Source organism: Ceratotherium simum, chromosome 22 (genome assembly GCF_057802395.1).
Source record: "Ceratotherium simum simum isolate JZ-2026a chromosome 22, ASM5780239v1, whole genome shotgun sequence".
In the NCBI taxonomy this organism is placed as follows: Eukaryota; Metazoa; Chordata; class Mammalia; order Perissodactyla; family Rhinocerotidae; genus Ceratotherium; species Ceratotherium simum.
The window spans coordinates 17,424,828-17,444,461 of record NC_141921.1 but is presented as its reverse complement, the minus strand read 5'-3'; the positions used below and the strand labels follow the sequence as shown (position 1 = coordinate 17,444,461).

General features: G+C 51.1%; 1 protein-coding gene across 1 annotated transcript in view; it reads right to left on the bottom strand.

Moving 5' to 3' along the window:
- HIVEP3 (HIVEP zinc finger 3) overlaps positions 1-19,634 on the bottom strand; it is a 492,690-nt gene that overhangs the window by 91,168 nt on the left and 381,888 nt on the right. The window contains exon 4 of the mRNA XM_014797371.2: positions 17,438-17,635. The gene's annotated coding sequence lies outside the window, so the exon portion shown is untranslated. The remainder of the gene's footprint in view (positions 1-17,437; positions 17,636-19,634) is intronic.

The following is a 19,634-nucleotide window of genomic DNA, read 5'->3' as shown; positions in this document are numbered from 1 at the left end:
TTCCCTTTTGGATGACACCTGAGCTCTAGAAGCACTTGGGGACGCACCGCTGTGTCCTCGAGGGTAGCAGTTCTCAGCCTTCTGCACTCAGGCCATCCCCCCTCTGCTCTCTTGCGCCGTCCTCACCAAGCAAGGAGATGTTGTCAAGTATGATTTTCTGAAGCTGCATTACAAAAAAAACAGGCTCTGGCAATCCACACATTTTTTTTCTCCATCCCAACCAGGTGATTTTGAAAATTCCACCCAGGCAGAGGGCCATGGGCTGGGGGTGTGGGGCAGGAGGAGGACCCTTTGGGAATCACTGCTCCGTGTTTCCCAAAGCTCCAAACACAGGTCGCTGGTTGCCCAGTGCATTACGAACAAACAAATGAGTGAACGAACAGAATAGACGAATGCTAAACTGAATGGATTATAGCGTGCTCAAAGTTCCTCCTTATAGAACAAGCTCAGGCCAACTGTGTTGAATTCAGGGATAAAGAAAAGAGCCAGAAGAAAAGATAAGCTATAGATTGACAAAGGGACTGGTGGTTTAAGAAAGATGAGTTGCATCTTGTGACGAAGAGACAAACTGAGAATCAACCGGGATAACGACAACGACACTGACATTACTGGGTGCTGACTATATACCAGGCACTCTGCTAAGCACTTGTAACACATTGAGTCCTCGATCCCGGGAGGTAGGTAATGTCTTTAGGTCCATTTTACAGAGGAGGCAAGTAGGGCACAGAAGGTCACGTGACTTTCCCAGGGGCACACATTCAATAAATGTGGGGCTGGGAGTCAGGGCAGGCATGTGGCTCCAGAGTACGTGCTCCTAACCCTCCTAACCACCTCCCGTGTAACCTCCCCGGGCAGCACCCTCACATTTAATCAAGGCAACAAGGAAAACTTTTGCTCCAGGTGTAGCGGGTGGACCCAGGCCTGGGGATCCGGAGACTCGGCTTTGCTGCCCCTCACTGGGCTACCTGGGCAAGTCGTCCCCCATCTGAGCTGCCTGTTTCCATATTTGAAAAAGAGGATGTTGACCACAGTTGGGCTCTGGAGACCTTACCCACCCTGATATTCAAGACACTTCTGCTCCCCAGTCTGGGTCCACCAGCTTCCCCAAGGCCCGCTCACCCCAGAAGGCCTAATGCTGGCCCTCACGGAGCCTTCTGACTTGGTGCACGTGGATATGGACACCCCCTTCTTGACAGTCCAGGCTTCTTCTCCAGGACCTGACATCACCTCACCCTCCTGCCTGGCTGTGATCGTCCACCCTGTGCCCTCCCAACCTCTCCAGCCTCCCAACCTCCCTCTCCCACTCCCTTCCACCTGCGCCCTGACTCCTCCTCACCCTTTCTGCCTCCTGGCCATGATTCAAGCCCCTCCCTTGGCCCTGCGACCTGGCCCCCCTTCTTCCCTTCTTTTTTCTTTCTTTTTTTTTTTTCTGTGTGTGTGACGAAGATCAGCCCTGTGCTAACATCTGCCAATCCTCCTCTTTTTGCTGAGGAAGACTGGCCCTGGGCTAACATCCGTGCCCATCTTCCGCCACTTTATATGGGATGCCACCACAGCATGGCCTGCCAAGCGGTGCGTCGGTGCGCGCCCGGGATCCGAACCAGCGAACCTCGGGCCGCCGCAGCCGAGCGCACGCACTTAACCGCTTGCGCCACCAGGCCGGCCCCAGCCCTTCTTCCCTTCTTTGTCCAGCTACATCCCACTTGTCACCACTGCCAACTTCTCCCTGGGCCTCCAGTGTCCCAGACAGAATCAATTCCCCCTTCCTCTGGGATATGCTTACACCTCTATTTCAGATAATAATAATACCAATAATACCACCTTGTATGGATGCCGAAATTACAGCTCACCAAAGGCTTTCACAGCCACCATCTCATCTAATTTTACCAGGTTCTTTCCTGCAGAGACAACCTACGTTTACACTCCATCTCCTCCCTTAGATTGTAAACACAATGTCTGAACATCGCTTCACGATGAAAAAGTTCCTCAAGACAGCCCCCTAGGAAGGGCCTTCTCACTTTATTTTGCAGATGAGGAGGCAGAGGTCCAGTGAGGTTCTGAGACTCGCCCGATCACCAGGCTGGAGAGTGGCTGGGCTGGATCCACAGCCCAGGCCTCTCATTCTCAGTCCCGTACTTCTCCAGGATACCTGGCTCCCTGAGTCTGAACCCACGATCTGATTCACTTTTGTATTCTCGCCCCATCCTTAGCTCCGACAAATACAGTGGCCCGAACCCAGGGAACCAGGAGGGGTTTGTTGACGTGAAAAAGAAATTCACCAAGGCCTAGAATCATCCTCCTAAGGGTGATGCTCTCACCAGAGCACTATGATGGCAGCCCCCACTCCTATCCTTCCTCTTTGCACTTGAGAAGATGGGCAAAGGTGGGACCCTCAGAGCCTAAAATCCTGGCATCTTTTTCCTTCACACAGAACCTCAGAAGACCCAATGCAATGGCGTTTCTTCTTTGTCTTGCAGAAATGGGCAGCCTTTGCTACTTGTTGTCTCTGCCATTCCAGCAGGGTTAATACAGCACCTCCTCCCAGGATGCAGCCCTGGGAGACTCTGGGGCACCTAGAAGGGGGAACCACGGGGATGCCCTGGAGAGGAAATGTGGAGGGCAGCCAGAGTGCTGAGCGCTGAGTCATCTCCCTGGATGCCAGACAAGGCAAAGCCCTGCTCACTCACCTGCAGGGACTCCCCACTCCCTCCCCAAGAATGCCAAACCCTTCTAACATGCTATAGTCTTCTCCACACAGGTTTCCCAAGAGGTTTGGGCCCAAGTGAGTGATTTCTCTTTCCCAACCAGGATCACACCCCTGCCTTCCTGTGTAGGTCACTCATAGCTCCCCTCTCTTGTGGCAATGACAGCTGCCAGTTCTTGATTGCTTACCACATGCACAGGGCTGGGCTCAAGACACTGCACTAATAGCTTCACACGTCCCATCTCCAGCTACAGATTTTAGAGAGCAGAGGCTGTGTTTTCATTGCCTTTATGTTCTCTGTGTCTACACCACTGTAGGCACTCATGGGTGTCTGTGAGTGAATGAATGAATGAATGAATGAAGTTATAATTGTGTAAACCCTTAGTCAATGGATAGTTGGCAGAAGTCACCTTAATTCCTTTCTGGAAAAACGGGGTATATTAATTTCCAAAACTAGAGAATATATTTATCTGTTAATGAATAGAATTTTCTAAATTTTGAGCATCTCTCTCATAATTTTTGGAACCTGCTATATTAGACGGTGTCTAGTATAATTCACATACTATAAAATTCACCCTTTAAAATGTACAATTAAGTGGTTTTTAGTATATTCACAAGGTTGTGCAACCATCATCATCTAATTCCAGACAGTTTTTATTACTCCAAAAAGAAACTCGTACCCAGTGGCTCCACATCCCCCCCACCCCCAATCCAATGACAACCGCTAATTTATCTACTTTTGGTCTCTATGAATTTTCCTCTTCTGGACATTTCATAGAAATGGAATCATACAATATGTGGTATTTTGTGTCTGGCTTCTTTCACTTAGCATAACGTTTTTAGTCATTTGCTTTAAAAATATCAGTATTTCATGGTGTTTCTCAGAGCACCTTAGCCCCACGGGATCTGAAGCCACAATGCCTGTGAGACCACGTAGATCAGAGCCAGATGCTATGAGCCATCAGGACAGCATGGGGGTCTGGCAGCAGATGTACGGGAGCAGGCAGCACGGGAGTCAGACGGGAGATCGTAGTCACAGCATGGTCAGTCTGGGTTGGCAGCAGAACCAGAGGTTAGGAACCAACTGCACATGGGGACTGCATTGGGAATGCTCCTTGGGAGCAGGGGGAGCCCAAGGGAACAGCTGCCTGCAGACCCGATTCTCTGGTCTCAAGGCCACCAGCCCTGGGACTGCCACTCTGAGTCTGAAAGGAGAGTCCCATTTCTGAGGTGGCTTCAAAGCTCAACAGGAGGTATGGGTCCCCAGCTGGTTCAGATTTGGGAGTGCAGAGCAGGCAATGGCCACCCCGGCTGCTCTGCCACCCTCTCTGTCTCACCCAGGCATCCTTGTAGCTGGGAAGCAGCTCCAGGCAAGAAAACCCAACTGGCTGAGCAGAGCCAAGAATGCGATGGTCTTAGGCAGTTTGTGCATGAGTTGATTAATTCATTAATCAGTTAATTCCCTTTCTGTTTTTTTGAAATTTTAACTTGCTTTATTCCACAGAGGATCTGAGGTGGTTTACAAAAACAAAAGAAGAGCATAAATTAAAAATGACAAATCAACCCAGGGGACATGGAAGACATAAGTTCTAGACCAGAAGAGATAGAAGAACACAAATACGCAGTTTAGAAAGCCCCACATGCTGGTGCTATTTGGGCCCTGGGATCAGGGCACAGCTTCCTGGCAGTCCACGGAGGAAGGGTAACACGGTTCGTCTCACATTCTCAGCATCCTCATGATAAACACTCCAGTTCCTCAGAAGAAGCAAAGCTCTTCTTGGCACTAAGATCTGAAGGGAATTTCTCTCCTGCTGTTCTAAATAGGGATCCATTCATTAAGTCTCCCCTCCAGCACTTCTTGGGCCCCGACTGCCAGCACTGGGCTCAGTGTTCGGCTCTGCCAGCGTCTAAGGATGCCAGGTGGGCCCCATCATTTCGATCATTAGTTCCTGTTTGGGAAACACTGTGCCATTTGGTGACCACCATTCCAAGTTTTGCCCGAAACACACAGCATCTGTACTGTTATTTACGTAATATTTTAACTTACATTGACTTGAATTTGACTTCTGAAAACACAGCCTCGTCCTAAGCGGTAGGGACCACAGGTGTAACTGCCAACTCTAGGTTTTACTGAATTAGATAAATAACTGTTAAAGAATTTCACCCATGTTCCTCTAAAATCACCTCATGTTCTACTAATGGTTTACTTTCTGCACTTGGGAAATAAGCCCCCATCCCTCAGCCCCGGATGCACTGGGGCACACCCCTCTTCACGGATGGCAAAGCCCTCCCTCACCTCCTGCACCTGACGGAGTGATGGGGACAGTCCCTGGGAGCCCTGGCTTAGGCTTCCCCATCACACTCCATAATCACAGGGCTCGAGGCATCTGAGCAGCATCCAGTTTAAACCCCACATGTGGCAGACAAAGACGCTGGGGCCCAGGGAGCAGAAGGGACTTGCCCCAAATCAGAAGGCTAGTGACAGGGCACGTGTCAGGACTTCCCAGCCTTGCCTTTGTCATGCCCCAGAAGGACAGGTGAACATTTGTATGACCAAAGACTGGAACTCACTGAAGCAGAGTAATAGGAAAAAAGCAGTTTCAGCGAGTAGCCAGGCTCTCGTTCGACTCCACGGCAAACCCCATGAGGGCAGGAACCGTGTCTGTTTCATTCACCAGGCTGAGTCCAGCGCCTAGCACTCTGCCTGGCCCAGGGTAGGCACTCAGAAAACAACTGTGGGATGTTGAGACCGAGTTCAGGACAAACGTCACCTCTGGGAGGGAGGGAGGACTATGTGGGGGCTTTTAAGCAGGGTGGTGGGTTTACTGCTGTTTGTTATATTTTTGTCTATTTTGTTGTTGTTTGATTGAAATATTTTTAAAAATTTAAATATATTTGTTAAATACATGAATGAATCTAGTATCCCTTTAACAAGTGTGTTTTCTCTTTGCTAATGTAGCACTCTGTGCCCCATCTCAAGTGGCTCTAACTCAAGTGGAAGAAATGGCTCTGACTTCCCATGGTGCGTACACTCCAGCGGGAGGTCTTCTCAGCTTGTCACCATTCCCTCCACTCCCAAAGCCTATGGCACTTGGGGGGTAAATCTGAGCCTGACTGAGGACAAGAGAGGCAGAGTCCATCTCAAGTGGGCCGTGGCATCATCGGCGTGGCTCCACAACCCGACCGAACCAGGTCTGGGGAGACACAGAGAATCCCAGCTGAATCCACGTGGGCTCCACTGATGAGCACCACATCGGGGCAATGAGCCTTTCTGTAAAACCAAGCTACCCACCACCGTCTTTGTTCTCCATCTGCAAAAGTAACAAGTCTTGGCATAAACATTTTGTAAACAACAGACTATTCTGTTGCGTCAAATGCCAAGCTAGAATGTACATTGAGATTGCCAAGGTGGGTCCACAGAGTCTCAGATTCTCAAGGCTGGAAGGGACCTTCAAGGTCACTGGTGCAAGCTCCCATACATGACTCAAGCTTCCCCTGGAAACTACTCTCAGGAGGCCACTCACAACCTGGGGCAGCAGCAATCACTCTTCTTTTTTTGGAAGGGAGGGGGCAGGGCTTTTTTTTTTTTTATAAAAATGGAATCACCCTATGTACATTTCTCTGCACCTTGCTTTTCTCATGGATCATCTTTCTAGGTCAAAGGCCAACAGTGTCTGAGCAGTTAGCATACACCAGGCACAGTTGTAAGCACCTCACATGTATCAAGCCTATAGGGCAGGCGCTATGATAATCCCTACTTTGCCAAAGAGGAGACTGATGGTCAGAGAGGTCATGTAACACAGTTTGTGGGATCTGGATCTGAACCCTGACAGTCTGTCTCCAGACCCTGTGTTCCTAACCACTGCACTTTACTGCTCTCCTAAATGGAGACTAGATCTGTCTCATTCTTTCTAATAGCTGAATGATGAGCCACAGTTTGAATTTAAAACCTTCAAACTTTCCCTACTGCTGAGTTTTCATATTTTTTCTAATTTTTTTGCCACTAGAATTTTGCAATAAACACCACTGTACACATATGTCTACAGACTGGCACTATTGTTCCATAGGCCGGATTCTCAGAAGTGGGGCCATGGGTCAAAGGGTATGTGTGTTTTGGGCTGGAATAGCTATGGGGCCTCTTGTGTGAGGCATCTTCCCAAGGTTGAGCCATGAAATTTTCACTCACTGGTTTTGATTCTGTCCCGAGAACCACACAGAACACATCTGACCCCTCTTCTCCAGGACTACCCCTGGGATGGCTGAGGACAGTCTGCTCTTTCCCAGTTTCTTCAAATGTTCCTCTGACAACATGGCTGGGTGTCCCCTATGGCTGGTCCAGACACCTCTTAAAGTGCTGCCCGCTCTGGGGTGACCTCCTACCCACTGGAAGACACAAACAGAGGGACAGTATCTCTTCTGATGTGCACGGTGTAGGAGAGACCCAAGTCGGTAGGATTCAGAGTCCTTATCTTCTGCACTCCCCAAATCACTCACATGACTTCCTGAGAAAGAGGCCCCTTGTGACATATGAAAGACCAACCAAATGCTACCCCCAACACAACAAGAAAATAGAGCTCACTCTTCATGTAGGCAAGATGCCAATGATTTTGGAGCCAGAGAGACCTTCACGCATCCTCTAGCTCAATGCCTCATTTTACAGGAGTCCTGGAGGGCAGCGACCAACCCAGGTTCACGTGCTGGGTGGCCGGCAGCATTGACCCAAGCTGGGAGCACAGGGTCGCCGGGGCACTTTTCCCCGCTCTCTCCGCCTGCTGACTCCTAGGAGCTGTCTTACTAGAAAGGCATAGTGTAAATATTTTGCTAAGCAGCCAAGAGAGGAAACGTACCCAGGCTGAGCTGCCCTGTGCTGGGCGCTGGCCGTGGACACAATGCTCAATGAGGGCCATTATCCAGGAGGGACGGCTGTTTGTTCCGCTGCGGGACGGTGCCAGAGCCTGGAGTCACCAGGCTGGCCACTCCGGCTGCCACACAGAAGAGGCTCCTTGCGCTCAGCAGACTCTGTGGTTATGAAAGGCTGGGCCAGGAGGTTAACTCTCCCCGGACAGGAGCCAAACCTTGTTCCTTCCTGCCTGAGCATGTCCATCTGAAAATGCTCAAAATTGAGGGCCTCAGCGTTTGCAAAAATGCTCGGGCCCTGAACCTGCTGGTCTCAGTGTGCCCACCCCATGTAGCTCCTGGCACCCTCCTACCGAGGCCCTGGGCCGCAGCCCCAGTGTCTGCCTGCTGCTCTCCAGGCATCGCTCATGGGCCTCACAACGCTGCCTCCCAGACTGTGCTCCTGCCCCTCCCTCTCCTGCTTCTTTCTCTGTCAGTTGCGTCTAGTCTAAGACCCCCTTTTTTTTTTGCTGAGGAAGATTGGCCCTGAGCCAACATCTGTGCCATTTTGTATGTGGGTCGGCGCCACAGCATGGCTGACAAGTGGTGTAAGTCTGTGCCCGGGATCCGAACCCATGAACCCAGGCTGCCAAAGCGGAGCGCGCAGAACTTAACCACTAGGCCACGGGGCCGGCCCTAAGGCCCCCTTTCTGAAGCACAAGTTCCACCCTACATCCTCAAAGCCTTCCCTGACCACCCCAGTCCCCAGGGACCTGAGCCAAAGTAGTGAGTTTTCATGCCAAAAGAGATCTTGGAAGTTATCTATCCAACTGCCCCATTTTCCAGATAAGGAAACTGAGGCTCACAGAGGTTGACTAGCCTGAGAGTAAAATGAGTAAATGTGAGTATCAGCAGGGCTCTCCTTTCCAAACTCTTTGTCTTACACCTCACACCCCATCTGTCAGCGGATCACGTCGGCTCTGTCTTCAGACCGCACCCAGAATCCGACCACTTCCTGCAATCTCCAGGCCGCCACCCTGGTCTGTAACACTACCCCTTCCTGATGACAGCACCGGCCTCCCAGCCTGCCTCAGGGCTGCGCTGGCCTCCTGCAGTGCGGGAGCCACACATAGCCAGGTGGGCCTTGCAGAACACTCGCAGACAGGCCATGCCTCTGCTGGGACAGCCAATGGCCTCTCGGTTGTCTGCAGGTCTCGCACCTGTCGCCTCTCCAGCCGCCTCTTCTGCTGCGCCCCCACACCCACCCTCCAGCCACAATGGCCTCCTTGCTGTTCTCGCCTGGCGTGACCCCCTCTGCCCAGAACACTCTTCCCCAGAGAGCCCAGCACTCACTCCCTCACCCCTCAGGCCTTAGCTCAAACATCACCTTCAATCAGGCCTCTCCTGGTCGCCTGATTCCTTTCCTTTCCCAATTGTCACTTCATTACACACTATACATTTTAGTTAAGTAAAGATAATATCTTTATATTTATTTTATCGATAATATAGTCATATCTTTAATATCTCACAAAATATACAGTATGTGGTAAGGTGACAATACGTTTGTCTATCTTCCCCTCTTAGAATGTAACTCCAAGAGCAGGAATTTTTGTGTTCCGTCACCTAGAACGGTGTGTGGGGCCTTCTGTCTAGTCAGTGCTCACTTTAAGGATGATCTACCTCTCTGAGGATGGACGATGGTGATGGTGGCCCTGGTGTCAGTGTGACATAGTGTGTATGTTAGGAGTTGGGGGAGGGGACGAGTTTGGTGGTGCACGCAGCATAATGGAAGGAGAGACTCTGAAGGCTCCAGAATGGCCAGCTGAGGCTGCCCAGATGCTACATTTTCAGGGTTTATGGGGGAAACACCCAGACACCCGAGCCTCGGTTCCCCCTGGGCCCCGACTCCCTGGCCCAGGCAGAACAGCACCTCCACAGAGGCGCCCAGAGTGGTTGCAGAGATGGGGCTGCTGTGAGGACCCAGGGATGGCTGGCCCCTCCCTGCTTTTAGGCACCTTGAATCGACAAGTCCAGAAGTCTCTCTCTATGTATACATTTTATAGCTCCCCAAGGGGTGCCTCATAGGGCCCACTGGGTTTGGGGACCTCAGCTGAGTTCCTTTGCAAAGAGCTTTATTCCTAATACCAACTATCTGTTGAATGAATAAAGAGAGAGGGACGAAGAAGAAGAAAGGCACAGCAGAGGAAGACGAAGCCTTCGAACAACAGAACGATCCCCAGGAAGCATGCCAACAGACCCGGAGCAGAGACAAAATGGCAGGGCCTGTCCCACAGGCGGGACCAGGTGGGACGGGCACCTCCAGCTTTCCCTCGCTCTCCCACACCTGCAGCTACGCTGGCCCGGAGCATAGGTCTCAAGCAAACAGAAACTCGTGATTTCAGCTTTACTTGGATTGACATTTTTATTTACCCATGGCACAATTTCTTTGAGGTTGGCTGGTTTTATTCTAAAGAGGGGCCAAAACTGAGTTACCTGGGTGACTGGCTGTTCAGCTGTCTTTCCTTGGTCTGCCCGGTCCACCCTGACTCGGTTCTCACCTCTCCGAGCACTTCTCTGACTCTCTCACCCTAGCCTTTCTTCCCAGATGCATGTGCTCATTCTTCAGGCTTTCGTCCTTAATCCCCTACATGTCTCTCTTTGCATTTCTCACCTCGTCTTATTAGCAGCTTCCACAGCTGCACACATCATCTGCTCTGCCCTGGAACTCCCCAGTCCTGCATTTCCAGCTGCCGACTTCTTGGCTTGGCCATCATGCTGGCCTGTCAAACTCAATATGCATAGCACCAAATTCATCCGTTTTCCTCCTCTGCCTCTGGTATCACCATTCTCTTAAACCTCCAGGCTTGCAACATCAGAACTAGCTTGGAATCCCACTCTCCTTTGCCCCCATATCATCCATCCATCCATCCATCCCCCCCAGCCATTCCCTCATTTGTTCAACACTTACTGACGAAGCACCGCCATGCACAAGGCTGTCCTGGGCACTGGGGACTTCACCATGCACGGCCCTCCTCCCTCTGCGGAACCTCCAGGACCACCCAGGCCCTGAGATTGGGAGAGGAAGCCTGTCCCAGAACTAGTGATCCCACAACTGCAAGTAATTCGCAGTGTGACCTTGGGCAAGTCACTGGCCATGTCTGAGCTTGGGTGTCCTTGTCTTTGGACAGGAGTATCCATTCCTGCCTCACCCCTCCCCAGCCCTGTGACAGACATAGGATACTTGTGATCATCACCCCTACCGGTGCTGCAGCCTTCTTCCTCCTGCAGACCATGGCCTTCACCCCCTGCAGCCTTCTAGCCTCCAGCCTGAGTCAGAGCCCCAGAATCTGCATTTTAAAGAAACACCCCAGGCAATTCTGTTGGGGCAGAGGGAGTGGTGGACCACATTTGGAGAAATTCTGGCTCACTGGATAGAGTCCAAATTCCCTCACCATGCCTGTGTCCCTGACCAGACCTGGCCCTGCTTTCTAGACATAGGTCCCATCAGTCTCCTGAAGCAGGCTCAGCGGTAGCCAGGCTGGTCTGTCCACTCACCACCCTGAACCCAGAATGGAGTTTGCTCTTCTGCCATTTTCCCAACACAGAAAGCTTCCTGACCTTCCTCTCTCTGAAAGTCTCCTTCCCGCCCTGTAAGGTCCAACTTGAAAACCTTTTCCTTCCTCCCTAAGGGTCAGAAATACCAATTGTCCTCGGTATCCCAACAAACACACGCACCGTTGGCTCCCACCTGGGCTGCTGGCTGGCTTTTCCCCGGCTCACATCCTAGCTTCCTAACCAGAAGCTGCCTGAGGGCACCATCTGTCTTGCAGATCTCTGTGTTCAACAACAACTGCTTATTGAGCAGCTATAACAACCCTAACATGCACTCCAGTAGTACACGAAGGACAAGGCAGAATTCTTGCCTGAGACGTGCTCTCCCTATTGCCAAGACAGAGGGCACTTGCACACTTGATCAGAGTAGAAATCAACACCCAGAGGATCCCAGAGCAAGGGTTCCTAATGCCGCAGGGGAGGGGCATACAGGGGGCAGAGAAGGAAAATGCAGAAAGAAGGAACTTTGCGCAAAGTATTGAAGGAGGAGTGAGGCATTGCGGGTGGGAGAGGAGAGAGAGGGATGGAGGTGATGGGAAGGGCTGGGCTGGGAATGCTGAGCTCAGGAGCTGGACGCGTCCTGCAGGTCAGGGGTTGGCAAATCCAGCGCGCTGCCTGTTTTTGCACCGACAGTTTTACTGGAGCGCAGACACCCCCTCTCTTACACATTGCCCGTGGCTGCTTCCAGGCAACAACAGCAGAGGTAAGTAGCTGCAAGAGAGGCTGTAGGGCTGGCAAAGCTTAAAATATTTATGATCTGGCCATTTTGAGAAAAAGTTTTGCCGATCCTTGCCACAGGCACTGGAAGCTACGGGTGCATTTTAAGCAGAGGACGGCATGGTCAGATTTGTGTTATATCTTTCTGTCACTCTGGGACAAGGTACGGATGGACCGGAGCAGACAAGCCGGCAGGAAAGAAGGTGCTTTGAGAGGCTGGTGTAACTGTCCAGGAGGGGGATGGAGATTGACAATATTGCTGTTGTTTATTAAGAGATTTATTAACAATTGCCATGTGCCGCACTGGGCTAAGCCCCTTACACACATTCCCTCATTCAGTCTGCACAGCAATTGCAGGTGCTGTTGTTCTCCCCATCTCACAGACGAGGCACAGAGAGGAAAGGAGCTTGCCCAAGGTCACACAGCTGGTGCGCAGCAGAGCCAGGACGCAAACCCCGTGCCGAGCGCAAGGGTCCCTCAGTGCCAAGCTTGACGTCTCTGGGGTTGACCACGTTTGCTTTTCCACAGATCCCTTCGAGATTCCCCGAGAACTCACAGAACATAGTCTTCTCCAAGAGAAAATCTACCCCGAGTCGAGTCGGGCAGGAAGTGGGAGGCAGGAGTGTGGCTATTTTGGAAAAGCGACACGAAAAACCACGAAACTTCCTACCTGTCCCGTTTTGCTCCCATCTGTCCTCAGAAAGAAGGCCACCCCTCTCTTAGATAAAAAGGTGTTTCTCCCCACACAGTGGCTCTGCCACTGGTGGTGGGAGAGAGCACTAAGCTTAGCACACATTCGCTATTTTTAAAGGACTATATAAACAAACAGGGCTATGTAAATATAAAAAAAAAAAAATGAGGTCATCCTTTTAAAATCTAAAAATGTTCTCTTTCTATGGGGTGAGCAGCAAAACCTCAGAAAGAACTGGTGCTTTTTTATCCCAGAGAGGCCTCCTCCAGCCCACAGCCTCCCGAAGCCGCCAGGCCTGCCCCTCCCTTCCTTGCACCCGCGGAGGGAAGGCAGGCGGCCTGGGAGCCGGGACCCCTGGGTTTTACTCCTGGCTCTGTGGGCTTTGCCTCGATGCCCAAAGCCACTGCCCAACCCCAGCCACTAGCTCCGTGGGGCCCTGACATCCGACCCCATCCAGGTCACTCACAAGCACTGCCCATGCTCTCGTGCCCTCCTCCCGCACAAACCTGGCTTGGCGTGCTGACCCAGCTGCCCCCTCTCCTCTGCCTCCCCCTTACCTTGATCTGCTGAGTGGCCTCAAAGGCCCTTTGCATGCTGATTAGAACTAACCTGTATGCTCCCTCCACACCCCCCACCCCCACTTCTCTGTGCATATTTTAATTTCTCCCTATGTTCTTCTGGACCTCTTCTTCCAAGCTGATGGCTGGAAGTCATTACAGCAGCCTTGGAGAGCTGTGTTTAGGTCACCAACAGTCCTTAGGAGACACCTCAAGCTTCTGCAGGAGCTCACGAGGCTTCTCTGAGTTTCTGACGTACCTTCTCCACTACCGACCCCCCCCTCACCTGTGACACCCTCCACCGTCAACAGCATCACCTCACTTCTCTCCTCCACCATCTTTCACTCCTTCTTCCTCTGCCTCCCAATCCCAACTCGCAGCATCCTTGGCTCCTCCGTTATCCTTCAGCACAGAAAGGAGAACTACCAATATTTGCCGAAGGAGCAGTTTTCAAATTGTGTTCTATGGAGGTGTTTCAGAGGTTCTTCAAATGTCAAGTGAGAATTTTATTCTAAAAATATCATTTGAGTCCTATTAAAACTGTTATAGGAAATGGACCAGCACATTCAAACATGTTCTACAGCACATTGTAACACACTGAGTACAGCCAATGGGTGTATCCAGCTTAACTTGGTTCGTGCAGACCCTAGACTAAGGCCTGGGTAGATCCTGAACTTCAGTATTGAAATGTGTCTTCAACTAGAAAGACGTAGCTCTTTACTGGGCATCTTTACGTTGTTTAAATTCAGGACTATACACATTTACTCAAGACCACACAAACAAGTAGACTCTACAGCTGTCAGTGATATGAGAATGCACGATGTGGATTATCATGAAAATGTCATAAATGATGTGTACTTCCTGTCTGAGTGTTGTAATAAGGAGTTTAAGCAGTTGTTTGACACTGTCAGGATGCAAACCAGAATTCCCTCCTACTCCTTCCCAAATGCCTACATCACATCCACCTGAAGACCATCCTGGGTGGCAAGGTAAGCTGTTAGAAATCTGTTACCATTCACATCCTCTTGTTAATATGATTTAGAATTTTCTTAATACTGTGCAACCAAGCCAAACAAAACAAAACAAAAAAGCAATATTGGATGTTCCTGCTGATATAGCAAATACAGAGATCATCTAGAACAGAGGCCAGCAAACTTCTCCTATAAAGGGCCAAATGGTAAATATTTTGGGCTTTGTGGGACAGATGGTCTCTGTCACAACCACTCAGCTCTGCCACTAGAGTGGGAAAGCAACCATAGATAACGTGGAAATGAATGGCATGGCTGTGTTCCAATAAAGTTTTGTTTACAAACATCAGGCAGCAGCCTGGGTGACAGGCTGTATAGTTTGCCGACCCGAATACAGATCCTGAGATTTCAATGTTTTTAAACATCTAAGCAGAGTCATTGCTTTGAGAGTCACTGCTGGACTTTTATAATGAACTTACAAAATAAATGTGTATTAATAAACCGCCACTTCAACCTGCTGTATATACTGACATTCAAAGTCAAGCAAGAATGGACTTTCAAAAATGGCTTCTAAGACGATAAAAGTTTGAAAACTACCAACAGAGAGCTTTGCTGCTAAGAAAATGCTTTCATATCCTTTTCAAATTAGGTTCACCCCACGGTCACGTTCAGAGATCACTTTTATTCTGGAGAAAGTCCCAGTCCAGGTCCCTACTAAAGGGGGGCCATGACTCCTACTCTCTCTGCCCTCAAATAATTCCAAACAGAGCTGTTCCCAGGCCTCAGATGGTGGTAATGGGACTCTCCAGCACAGGGGCTCTGCAATGCCGCCAAAGGCTGGCTCGTGGCTGGCACGCGTGCCGGCCTGGGCCTGAGCCCTCCACCTTGTTCACATCCCAGCCTCCTCCCTGGTGGCTGGGGGAAGCAATGCCAGCAGTGGGCCATGAGTGCCTGGACACTCCAGAAGCACTGAGTCAGCACCGCACTAATCACAGATGCTTTTATTCCCCAGGGAGAGCACGGGAAGGGGCGGGGACCAGAATTCTTGCTCCAGCTGACAGCTCACTTCCCTCTGGGCCAGTCCCATCCTCTGCAGATTCTTCCGTGCAGCTGGCAGAGCCCACATGGACAAAAAGAGAGTTTGGGAGTGAAGGAGGGGAGGGCAAATGCCAGGTCTGGGGTGGATTCCCCATCGGCACTCCCCATGGCAGTTCCCCCGTAGCTCTGCTTGCAGCCCTCAGAGGTTTCTACTTCCAGCCTGGTTCAAGTATCTACAGCACACCTGGATAAATCCAGACCCTGCTCTGAGACTGCCAGTGGAAGAGACCCAGAAACGGCCATCTGTGACATGTGCAGAAGGAAACAAATGCTAAATCGAGGCACCAGGTGTCCCAGGAGGCCAAGGAAGGGGGGCCCATTCATTACAGTGCTGTTGATTCCTATTAAAAAGGGTAAGGCTCACTCTTGAAGCTGCTACTGCCTTTCTTCAGGAAGTATCTTGGGGGGGGGGGTGCATCTTGCTGGGTCTTTTGTAACCAGAAGCTCTGTTCCTTACTAGCTGTGTGACTGTCTTTAAATTACTGAACCTCCCTGTGCTGCTTGCTTATCTTTACAAAGGGGGCACTAAAACCAGCCCCACTGGGGTTTCTGCAGGACTCAGTCTTGCCTGTAAAGTCCCAGGCCCCACGTGCAGTGTCCGTCCCCTCACTTCACCCTGACCCTTAGGAACTCACATGCTGGGACCCGATGGCAGAGCACAGCAGACACATCACATTGCTGTGCTGCCACTGGGAGGGCAGAGTGGCAGCCAACGGCCTGCCTGAGTTGGAAGGGCTGCTCACGGTTGGTGAGCCCTTGCTCTGTGCCCAGCAACACTCGAGGGGCCTTACCTGTATCTTCACAGCAGCCCTGGTAGGTAGGACCACTACTTCCCATCTTACAAATGAGAAAGAAAAGGCAGAGAGACTGAGCAACTTGCCTCCTAAGCCAGTAAATGCCTCACAAAACCAGTAAATGCTGGACCTGGGATTTGACCTTGGGAAGTGCCAGAGCCTCCACTACGAAGCACCACGTCAAACATCCCCCTCAAAATGAGGCCCAAATGCTCAGTCCTTCTTCCTCGGAGTCCAGGGGATGATTCCTCTACCTCCACTGGAGAGCCCTGGCCGTGGTCTGGGTCCAGTGGGCCCACGTAGTGCGGCCGCACTGTGGGCAGAGGCCTGGGCCCAGCCACCACAGCTCAGGCAGCTATAGTGATACCACCTCTGAGGGCTGCCTGAGGCGCGGTCCTCCTCCCTGTGTGTGAGAAAACGTCTGCGGGGAAGGAAGGGAACGAGGCACCACTAGCGGCACAGGCACACCAGGGTGGGAAGTGCCCCCTGGGACACACAGCTGAGCCCCCAGACGCAAACACAGGACAAGCATCACCAGAGCCCCAAGAAAGAGGCCCTGAGCCCCTAGACCCTGGCCGTATCAGAATCAGAACACAGATTCCTGTGTCCCCCTCCCCAAAGTCTGATTCAGAGAGCAGGGCCGGGCGGCAGGAATCTGCTTTTTTTTAACCAGGCACCCCCCCCCCCACGACTCCCCAAGAGATTCTGATGCACTCCACAGCCAGACAAAACATGCAAAGACACACTCCCCACCAAAGAGCTGCTCACAACACACACCTAGCCTGTACCACAACCTGAGCTTCTGACCTGCACCACAACGCACACCTGAAGGGCAACAGAAGACCCTATATATACAGTATACAGATATACACACATACATCAATGCCGGGGCCCCTCCCCAGGCCAATTCAGTCAGTATCTCTGGAAGTGGGGCCCTGCTATTGGAATTTTTAAAACCTTTCCAGGTGAGTCTAACATGCAGCCCAGTCTGAGAACCCCAAGTCCTTTCACTTCTTCACAACAGGTAGGGCCCTGGAGAGATGCCGGCCAGGCTCCTCTGACTAGCGGATGGATGGGCAGGGGCTCTTTAGGAAAGAGCCTCCAAGGGGGGAGGGCAGAGAAGAGGGTGGAGCTCTGGAAAGCAGTAGGGCACAGTGGGGCTGGCGGGTGGGGAGGCTGTGGTCCCTTGAGAGGAGTTACTGCCAGGGACAGAATGGAAACAGGAATTGGGGAGATAAGACTGCATTTCAGGGCAGACAGCGTGAGGGCAGAGTCTGGCACTCAAGGTCTCTACTCCTGGCCAAGGATGTCCCGAGGACTTCCAGCTCGGGACAGCTGGAAGTCCTCAAGGAAGGCAATAATGAGAATACATTTAAAGAGGAACAACACTAGCAAGCTCAGGCAAGAAAGACTAAACTGGCACCCCCAGCAAGCATATTCAATGACATCCCATTTCTTACCTGTGCTGAAGGCACCACTTTCGATGACCGAAACTAAAACGTTGTTCTCTTTGAAAACCAGTGTTCATGTCCACCCCTGCTGCAGCGCCCTTGTCTCACGCTCTGCTCTTTCCTCTGGAAGGGAGAGCTTGCCTGGCCAGTATCTCTCGAGGCTCCTCCATGAACTAGGTTGAGGCTGCTGGGTTTGTGCCTTGAACCCTGCAGGGGATGGTTGAAAAACACAGTCACAGGGTTTGCTTGGTCAACCTTTTTTAGACACAGAATAATCTCTGCCTGGTCCCAGGGGGCCCAGGCCCCGAACTCTTCCCAAGCTGCTTGTCGTGGTGAGGAGCCAGATCTCCATTCCTCTGGGAAGTCAGTGTGGCCTGGTGGCCCTGGCACCCACCATGTTCTACCTTGCACCTAGCATCTCACTTCTCTGAGGTTCTATTTCTTCACCAGGAAGAAGGCAGAATTCTAAGACAACTTTCAAGGTTTCCTGCCCCTCTGGCTTACACATCCTGCATAATGCCCAAGACCGCGGATATGAAGGATTTTAGGCACGTGATTAGGTTACGGTATAGGACACAGTTGACCTTAAAATAGGGAGGTTATTCTGTGGGCTTGACCTAATCCACAAAGCCCTTTAAAAGCAGAGTTTTTGCTGGCTGGTCACAGAAGAGGAAGTGCTGGAGACTAGAAACAGGAGAAACGTTTGACGTGTGCTTGCTGCCTTGAAGATGGAGAGGCTGTGTGAAAGGACCTGAGGGCAGCCTTGAGGAGCTGAGAACCCTGCTGACAACCAGCAAGAAACTAGGACCACAGTCCTACAACCACAGGACCTAGATTCTATTAACAACCTGAATGAACCTGGAAAGCAGAATTTTCCCCAGAGCCTCCAGACGAGAACTCAGCCTACGGATACCTCGATTTTAGCCCTGAGCAGAGAATCCAGCCACTCCGTACCAGACTTCTAACCCATAGAACTGGGAGCTAACAAATGAGTGTCGTTTTAAGCCACTAAGATCGAGGTAATTTGTTACACAGCAAGAGAAAACTAATACAACCTGCAAGAGTGACTCATATTTGGGCAGGAGTGAGAATTAAATATAGTAATAGACATAAGAGTGCATAGCATCCCCAAATCACTAAACAAAACAGAACATTCAGGGCCAAAAGAGGCGCGGCTCAGGCCAGGAGCTCAACAACGATCACCGATGATGGACGTTAAGTGAGCATCCATTTTTAACAATCAACTTGCCAGGCTGTTGTAAGGGTCCATGAGAAGATGGAGAGAAAACGGCTTTATGATCTAGAAAGCCCGGTCGTGCTAGTTGAGCACGGCGTGGTACGCCACATCCATGCTGCTCTCTTGGGACGGTACTCAGGTTTGTCTGCTAGAGGCAGTCTGGTGTGATGGCTGAGACGTGGCTCCTAGGGCCGGGACGCCTAGGTTCCAGGCCCGGCCTTCTATTCGTTACCTCGAAGGCTTTGGAAAGTTGCTTAGCCTTGCTGTGCCTGAAAAGCGTGCTAAGAATGGCAAGTACCTCCCAAGGTTAATGATCTGGTATATGTAAAGGGCCTCAACCAGTGCCTGGCATGAGGTATGGCCCATGTAATCACTATGGACATTATCACAGGGTGGACCCAGTAATCTAGGTCTGCAGTAACCTGCACACAGGCCTGAGGCATTGTCATCTTCCTTCTCTTGGGCGCCATGCTTTTTATTGACATAGCCTTGGAATAGTTAGCGTTTTGGCAACTACATCCCACCGCTGATTCCTACAGAACATACAGGCAAGCTGAGCCCCTCAACTGTCCCCTCCCCGCCACACTTGCTGCTATTAAATCCAGTCAGCCCTGTCCCACGCCCCAGGGCAGCGTCGCACCACCACAAAGTGGTGTGATTGAACTTGCTCAGTGCCTCCCATCTATCATTTCCTGATTCTGTTGTCCAAACCATCCAAACTTCACCACTCTGAGGTTTTCCATCATCCCCAGATCTGACCTCACATCCTCCAGTAGATCTCAATTATTAATAAAAACGGCCATGCTCACTGTGCACACAGACTCCAGGAGTCTTGAAGTCCGTGTAGACTGTACGTACTTTGGACGGGGTCAGTCTGACTCATTCCCCCACCCCTAAAGCTTGGTGTGGCGTCTCACACACAGTCAGTGTAGAACAATTCTCTGTGGAACCTAATTCAGTTGTCACTCA